This window comes from Saccopteryx leptura, chromosome 12 (genome assembly GCF_036850995.1).
Source record: "Saccopteryx leptura isolate mSacLep1 chromosome 12, mSacLep1_pri_phased_curated, whole genome shotgun sequence".
NCBI lineage: Eukaryota > Metazoa > Chordata > Mammalia > Chiroptera > Emballonuridae > Saccopteryx > Saccopteryx leptura.
In genome coordinates this window covers 25,663,696-25,672,874 of record NC_089514.1, presented here as the reverse complement: position 1 = coordinate 25,672,874, position 9,179 = coordinate 25,663,696, and the positions used below count along the sequence as shown (strand labels likewise).

The 9,179-nt window shown below is 41.8% G+C and overlaps 1 pseudogene; it reads left to right on the top strand.

Annotated features, from left to right (window-relative positions):
- Positions 1–310: 310 nt before the first annotated feature.
- On the top strand, positions 311–1,712 carry LOC136383953 (tubulin beta-2A chain pseudogene; annotated as a pseudogene).
- The last annotated feature ends 7,467 nt before the right edge of the window (positions 1,713–9,179 follow it).

Here is a 9,179-nt window from a genome sequence, read left to right as displayed (position 1 = left end):
TTTGTGGGTTTGTTTACCTCTTTTTTGCAGTTGAATTCTAGTTTCAAGGCTTTATGATCAGAGAATATGCTTGATATAATTTCAGTCTTTCTGAATTTGTTGATGTTATTTTTGTGGCCCAGGATATGGTCAATTCTTGAGAATGTTCCATGGACACTAGAGAAAAATGTATACTCAGGCACTTTGAGATGAAATGTCCTGTAGATGTCTATCATATCCAATTGTTCTACTGTTTCATTTAAGGCCAATAATTATTTATTGATTTTCTGTTTGGAGGTCTTTTCGCTCCGGCATTTGCAGTTTACTCTACGCTCACAGTTGCCAGGACCAACATCTCAACCTGCTCCACAGCCTGTACCATGCGTGAGATCGTGCACATCCAGGCAGGCCAGTGCGGCAACCAGATCGGTGCCAAGTTTTGGGAGGTCATCAGTGATGAGCATGGGATTGACCCCGCTGGTATTTACCATGGAGACAGTGACTTGCAGCTGGAGAGAATCAATGTGTACTACAATGAAGCTGCTGGTAAAAAGTACATACCTCGGGCCATCCTGGTGGATCTGGAGCCGGGCACAATGGACTCGGTCAGGTCTGGACCATTCGGCCAGATCTTCAGGCCGGACAACTTTGTGTTTGGCCAGAGCGGGGCCGGGAACAATTGGGCCAAGGGCCACTACACAGAGGGTGCTGAACTGATCGAATCAATTCTGGATGTGGTGAGGAAGGAGTCAGAAAGTTGTGACTGTCTGCAGGGCTTCCAGCTGACCCACTCGCTGGGTGGTGGCACTGGGTCAGGGATGGGCACGCTGCTCATCAGCAAGATCCGGGAGGAGTACCCAGACCGCATCATGAACACCTTCAGCGTGATGCCCTCACCCAAGGTGTCTGACACAGTGGTTGAGCCCTACAACGCCACCCTCTCCATCCACCAACTAGTAGAGAACACAGATGAAACCTTTTCCATTGACAATGAGGCCCTGTATGACATCTGCTTCCGCACCCTGAAACTGAGCACCCCCACGTATGGAGACCTCAACCACCTGGTGTCGGCCACCATGAGCGGGGTTACCACCTGCCTGCGCTTCCCGGGCCAGCTGAACGCAGACCTGCGCAAGCTGGCAGTGAACATGGTGCCCTTCCCACGCCTGCACTTCTTCATACCAGGCTTTGCGCCCCTGACCAGCCGGGGCAGCCAGCAGTACCGGGCCCTCACGGTGCCCGAGCTCACTCAGCAGATGTTTGACTCCAAGAACATGATGGCCGCCTGTGACCCCCGCCATGGCCGCTATCTGACAGTGGCTGCTATCTTCCGGGGCCGCATGTCCATGAAGGAGGTAGATGAGCAAATGCTCAATGTGCAGAACAAGAACAGCAGCTACTTCGTGGACTGGCTCCCCAACAACGTGAAGACGGCTGTTTGTGACATCCCGCCTCGGGGCCTCAAGATGTCAGCCACCTTCATTGGCAACAGCACGGCCATCCAGGAGCTGTTTAAGCGCATCTCGGAGCAGTTCACAGCCATGTTCCGGCGCAAGGCCTTCCTGCACTGGTACACGGGCGAGGGCATGGACGAGATGGAGTTTACTGAGGCCGAGAGCAACATGAATGACCTGGTGTCCGAGTACCAGCAGTATCAGGACGCCACCGCTTATGAACAGGGGGAGTTCGAGGAGGAGGAGGGGGAGGAGGAGGGGGGCGAGGATGAGGCTTAAGGACTTCTCAAATACAGTGTGCATTGTTAGTGAACTTCTGTTTTCCTCAATCAAGCATGGTCTATTTGTGTACTATGGTGCTCAGTTTTGCCTCTGTCAGAAACACTGTTGATGTGGAACTCCTCCTCTAAGTGTTACAGTATTGTCTAAGGTACCTGTACTACTTAAAGAGCATGTGTCTATGGTTGCTTTATCTTTACTCTTTTTTTTAGATAGATCTTGAATGTTTCTGGTTTAATAATAAAGTACTTAATTTTTTCTTGGTTTAATAATAAAGTACTTAATTTTTTTCTAAGGTTTTAATTACTAGTTTTAATAAAGAGATTAAAAAAGTGATCTAGAGCCGTCAGTGGTGTATTGAGGTCTCCAAGTATGATTGTATTTTTGTCCGTTTTTTGTTATTTGATCAGTCAGTAGCTGTCTTATATATTTTGGTGCTCCTTGGTTTGGTGCATATATATTAAGAAGTGTTATGTCTTCTTGGTTCAATGTCCCCTTTATCATTATGAAATGACCATTTTTGTCTCTGATTACTTTTGCTGTCTTGTAGTCAGCATTGTTAGATTTGAGTATTACTACACCTGCTTTTTTTTTGGATGTTATTTGCTTGGAGTATTGTTTTCTAGCCTTTCACTTTGAATTTGTTTTTATCCATGTAGCTTAGATGTTTCTTCTGGCAGCATACAGTTGGATTTTTTTAATCCATTCTGCTACTCTATCTTTTTATTGGTAAGTTCAAATCTATTTACATTTACTGTAATTGTTGACACTTGAGGATTTCCTATTGCCATTTTTATATTGTTTTGTATCTTGTTTGGTTCTTCTCTTTTGTTTTTCTATCATTTGTATTTGTTTGGTTGTAATCCATACTTCTTTTCTCTGTTACTGTTTTTAAGCCACATGCTTCTGTGGTGGTTTTTTCAGGGGTGGTTACCATTAAGTAGTGGAAAGCATACATATCATGTTCATTGTAGTACATTATCTCATGAGTGTTTCTGCACTCCATTTTCCTTTCCTACTGTTAATCTTTGTCCTCTCCCCTTTTTTTGTTTTTGTTGTCACAGATTAATATTGTTTTTATTGTGATCTTGATGGAGCTTTTACTTGTAGTTTTGTTTTGTTCTTTGTATCTGGTTGGAAAACCCCCTTTAGTATTTCCTGAAGTGGAGATTTTCTGGTGATAAATTCCCTCATCTTTTCTGTATCTGTGAATGTTTTATTTCTCCTTCATACTTGAAGGATAACTTTGATGGGTATAGTATTCTTGGCTGGAAGTTCCTCTCTTTCAGAACTTTAAATATTGGGGTCCACTCTCTTCTAGCTTTTAGAGTTTCTGCTGAGAAATCTGATGATAATCTAATGGGCCTTCCTTTATATATATATGTTGTATTCTTCTTTTCCCTGGCTGCCTTAAAATTTTTTCTTTGTCATTGGTTTGCCAGTTTCATTATGATGTGCCTTGGAGTAGGTTTGTTATGGTTAAGATAACTTGGTGTTCTGTTTGCTTCTTGAATTTGAGGCTTTAGTTCTTTCCCCAGGCTTGGGAAGTTCTTTTTTATTATTTGTTTGAATATGTTCTCCATTTCATTTTCTCTCTCTTCTCCTTCTGATATACCCATTATTCTTATGTTGCTCTTTCTGATAGACAATTCCTGTAGGGCTTTCTCATTTTTTTTAAATTCATGAGTCTCCCTCCTCTTCTCTCTCTAGTGTCTCTAGTTGCCTGTCTTCTATGTCACTAATTCTCCCCTCTATCTGGCCTGTTATATTAGCTAAGCTTGTTATCTCATTTTTCAGTTCATGAATTAAGTTTTTCATCTCTGTTTGATTTGTTTTTATAGTTTCAATTTCCTTGGTGATCTATTCTTTCTGTTCATTTAATTGTTTTTTAAGCTCCCTAAATTGCCTTTTTGTGCTTTCTTGTATAACCCTGAGTATTTTGGGGACATAAATTTTAAATTCTCTGTCATTTAACTCCAAGATTTCCAAGCTATTAAAGTTTTTTTCTATAGCTTTTCCTCATCTATCTATGCTACAGCTCTGTCTTTTTATCCATGATATTCGATTTCTTTTTCTTTAATGGCATTTGAGAGTGGTATTGTTAATAATGCTGATAAGAGTTGATATAAAAAATTTTTTTTTGAGAAAATATAGTGAAAAACTGAAAATTCTATTGTATTAAGTGGAACAAAAGCTACATAAAATGGAGGGCCTGACTTGGGGGGAAGTGACAGAGGTAAAAAACGAGGTAAAACCCACAAAATACTACAAGAAAAAAATTTGGATTAATAGTAAAATAATTTGTAAATGATGCTCGAATGAGAGAAATAGTGAAAAAGAAAAGAAGAAAAAAGAAAAAGAGAAAAAAATACATTGAAAAATGAACTTCTAATGTATTAAGTGGAACAAAAACTATATGGAGTGGAGATCCGGAGTTGGGGGAAATGCTAATGAGGTGAAAAGTGAAGTAAAAAGCATACAAAATGCCACAAAAAATTTGAATCCAGAGTAAAATAATATGCTAGTGAGGATCAAATGAGAGGAAAAGTGAAAGAGAAAAGAGAAAAAGAGAAAAGAAAAAATAAAAATGGAAACTAACACCTATGGGTAATAAAGTTCAAAATGAAAAGAGAATAATAAAATGGAAAGAGAATAAAATGTCCAAGGTGGAAGAAAAAAAAAAGAGAAAATGAAAGAGGAAAAAAATGGGTAAAATTATAAAGACTGGATGTTTTCTGGTTTTGAGAGGTTATCTTTTTTTTTCTTCTCTTTTTGGCTGGTGGTGCTATACCCCAGGTTCTGCCCCTGTGGCACTCAGGCAGAGATTTGCAGTTGATGTGTTGCTATGGTGATGACATACATTAGGCCACCGTCCCATTGGTAGTTGGGGCTTGTTAGCATTTGCAGGCTCCGACAATAGGAGAGTCCATTTTCCCTGAGTGCCTCCCCAAATCTCTCCCTCCTGAACCAGCAGCCTGGGACCCAGCTGTGAAGTTGCCCCAGCCACTGCCTGGAGAGCAAGAGGCTCTAAGAGCTGCCAAATTTCCCCTCTATCCCTGCTCAAATCAGGATCCTGGGTAAGGATTTGCCAGCCAGAGCCACCAGCATAATCAGGAAGGGCTGGGAGCCAATTGCTTTTCAGGTGTCTTTCTATGAGCCTCTGGGCATGTCTAGTATGCCTCCATCTACTCTCCTCAGTCTTTTTGTACTTTGTAACCTGTATCGGCTGGCAGAAGAATGCCCCAGTCACTGCCTGCAGAGCAAGAGGTCCTAAAAGCTGCCAAGTGCCTCTTCCAGGTTCGTTCAAAGCACAGCTTTACCAACCAGAGCCACCAGCTTAGGCAGGCAGGGGAGTGAGCTGACTTCTGGTCAGGTTCCTTCCTAATGTTCCCTGGGTATGTCTAGTTAAGCCTCAGCACTCCATGGGTCAGCTCTCCACAGGCTTCTCCTTTGTTGGAAAGCCTACAGCCCAGCCCACCCAACTTCTGCAGTGTTCTCTGAGGTCTGCTCCACAGGACTGTGCTTTTTTGTTTAAGTTGCAGCCCTGGGAAAGAAGGCTTTGTCACCCAGAGCCACCAGCGTAAGCTGGCCAGACACTGAGCAGACTGTGGGTTAGGCTCCTTTCAGCATTCTGTGGGTCTGCTCTCCAATGGCTGCTTACAGGCTATCTGCACACCCTTCCCCTCACCTCTTCTGAAGTTCTCCTCCATGGGAGTTTGCTTTGTTAGCCTGTATGGCTGGTGGAAACACCCTTCCCAGACAGGTCTGGGTGTAGGGAAGCCGACTCTGGGCTCTTCCTATGTGCTGTTTTTTGGGGAAGCCAGGATTATACAGAAACTCTGGCCACAGCCCATGCAGGGGGCCACTGCTGACAGTCTCCGACCCAGCCCCTCCATCCGGGAAAACGGGCACCCATGCCCGAAGTGCCAGGTGGATCCACTCATACACAGCCCAATTACCTTTTTCTTAGCATGTATGTTAAAAACATTTAAAATCTGGTCCTAGCTGGTTGGCTCAGTAGTAGAGTGTCGGCCTGGCATGTAGATGTCCTGGGTTTGATTTCTGGTCAGGGCACACAGGAGAAGTGCCCATCTGCTTCACCCCTCTACCTATTGATTCTCTGTGTCTTTTTCTCTCTCTTCTTCCCTCCTGCAGCCATGGCTTAATTGGAGCAAGTTGGCCCTGGGTGCTGAGGATGCTTCCATGGCCTTTGCCTCAGGTGCTAAAAAATGGCTCCAGTTGCAATGGAGCAAGGGGTCCAGATGGGCAGAGCATTGCCCCCTAATGGGCTTGCTTGGTGTATCCTGGTTGGAGACCATGCAGAGTTATATCTCTTCCCCACCCCACTCTCACTAAATAAAAATATTTAAGATGTAATTCCTTAGCCACTTTCAAGTACAGATGCTCCTCCACTTATGATGGGGATAATCCCATCATCAATTGAGAATATCATACGTTGAAAATGCATTGACTATATCTAACCTAACAGACATCAGAGTTTAGCCAAGCCTACCTTAGCTGTGCTCAGAACACTTACATTATTAGTAAGGACATCGTAAGTTCAGGAGCATCTGTAATCGCCTTCCTCCTCTTCTCACCAGAAACAGAAGGCACAGGTGTGCATTTTATGGACATGGTGGGATTTCAGTGAAAACACAAAATACAATATCCAACAAATGCTGGCAACACAGTGCCCTGTTGGCTGTTCACCCACGTGCTCGGGTGCTTGACAGAGATTGTGCTCGCTGCCTTTGCCTGGCATCTTGAGAGGATCACACCTCATTTCACTAGCCCAGGAAAAGATTGCATTTCAAAATTTGAAATCCAGTTTTAACTAAGTGTATGTTGCTTTTGCATCATTGCAAAGTCAAAAAATTGTTAAATCAAGTTATCGTAAGTTGGTAACTGTATGCGTATGATACAATATTGTGAACTGTAGTCATTATTCTATACATGACATCCCCAGAACATCCTATAACTGGAAGATTGTACCTTTTGACCAACATCCCATTTTCCCTACCCTCATCCCCCACCCTTTGTAAGCACTAACCTGTTCTCTGTTTCTATGAGTTTCACTTTCTTCATTTTCACATGTAAGTGAGATCATAGTGTTTGTTATTCTCTGACTTATTTCAGTTAGTATAATGCCCTCAAGTTTTATTCATGCTGTTGCAATTGATAAGAGTTTCTTTTTTTATGACTGAATAATAGTCTATTTTATGTGTGTGTATCATGAGTCAATTTGTATAAATGTGGCATATATCATATACTATATAATATAAAATATATATACATATTTTATATGTTCACACAGATGGGGCTAGATGGCAGATTTAAAAAATATATTGGTATAATGAAAAAATGTTGCTTATATGTAGCTTTCTGATCACCTCCAATGTAGATGAATATCATTTAAAGATTTTCTAGCTATCAGTCTCAATTACAACATTTGCCAAAGAAAATTTTGGTGTATATAAAAAAATTATCGAGAAATTTTTCTGTGATGGCTGCAGTTATGTGGTTCACTTGCATTTGAAAAGTATTTTCAGTGACTTCAAGTCACTGAATCCTTTTAAGATAATTGCTGCTGTGGAGACATTTAGAGTATAGGTATATCAGTTCTATCATGTGAGTTATATTTTAAAAATTTTAAGACAAAATCTGTGTCTTCTACCTTTCTCTTTTTAGTCTCTTTCAGAATGTGTTGAATATTGAAGAACAAGACATATTAATTTGATTGATTAAAAAAAAATTTTGGTGGTTGTTCTGTTACAAAATAAGTGTTTCTTTTTTTTTTTTTTTTTTGCATTTTTCTGAAGCTGGAAACGGGGAGAGACAGTCAGACAGACTCCCGCCCGACCATGCGCCCGACCAGGATTCACCCGGCACGCCCACAAGGGGGCGACGCTCTGCCCACCAGGGGGTGATGCTCTGCCCCTCCAGGGCGTCGCTCTGTTGTGACCAGAGCCACTCTAGCGCCTGGGGCAGAGGCCAAGGAGCCATCCCCAGTGCCCGGGCCATCTTTACTCCAATGGAGCCTCAGCTGCGGGAGGGAAAGAGAGACAGAGAGGAAGGAGAGGGGGAGGGGTGGAGAAGCAGACGAACGCTTCTCCTGTGTGCCCTGGCCGGGAATCGAACCCGGGACCTCTGCACGCCAGGCCGACACTCTACCACTGAGCCAACCGGCCAGGGCCAAAATAAGTGTTTCTAGTGAATGCTTGTATTTATAGATAAATTAAATAGCCAGAAACTGCGTAAGCAAGGAAGAGACATAGTGGGGAAGCCAGTCCACCATTTCCTAAACTTGCTGCATGCTTGAATCACCAGGTGGTCTTTTAAAAATTCCAAAGCCAAGGCCACACCCCAGACAATTAAATGATAGGAGATGGATGGGAAGTGAAATACAGGTATCAGTACTTTTTCAAGTTTCACAGTAAATGATTACAAGGGCAAAATGTTCTTGTATTCTGAGACACTGAGATATTTTATCATATATGTATATAATGGTCATCACTTTTTTAAAAATAAGTTTTTATTAATTTTAATGGGATGACATTGGTCATTCAAGGTACATAGGTTCAGAGAAAACATCTCCAGGTTATCTTGTCATTCAATTATGTTGCATACCCATCACCCAAAGTCAGATTGTCCTCTGTCACCTTCTATCTGGTTTTCTTTGTGCCCCTCCCCGTCCTCCTTCCCCTCTCCCTCCCTCTCCTCCCCCCACCCCCCATAACCACCACACTCTTGTCCATGTCTCTTAGTCTCATTTTTATGTCCTACCTATATATGGAATCATGCAGTTCTTAGTTTTTTCTGATTTACTTATTTCACTCTGTATAATGTTATCAAGATCTAACCATTTTGTTGTAAATGATCCAATGTCATAATTTCTTATGGCTGAGTAGTATTCCATAGTGTATATGTGCCACATCATTATTCAGTCATCTATTGAAGGGCTTTTTGGTTGTTTCCATGTCTTCCATCACTTTTTAAAAGAAATTATATTTAATGGGGTGACATTGATCAATAAGAGTACATAGGTTTCAGGTAAACATTTCTATAGCATTTTGACTGTTGATTGCGTTGTGTTCCCTTCACTCAAAGTCAAATCATTTTTCATCGCAGTATATTTGTTTCTCTTGATTCCCCCCACCCTCCACCTTTCTCTGGTAATGGCTTCACTTTTATCTATGTCCATGAGTCTTAGTATGTCCCACCTATGTGTGAAATCATACAATTTTTAGCTTTTTCTTAATTACTTATTACATTTATTATAATGTTCTCAAGGTACATCTGTGTTGTCATAAATAGCAATATGTCATTGTTTCTTATGGCTGAGTAGTATTTCATTGTATTTATATATATGAACCACATCTTCTTTACCCAGTACTCTATCAAGGGACATTTTGATTGTTTCCATGTCTTGACCACTGTGAATAATGGTGCTGCGAATATGGAGATGCA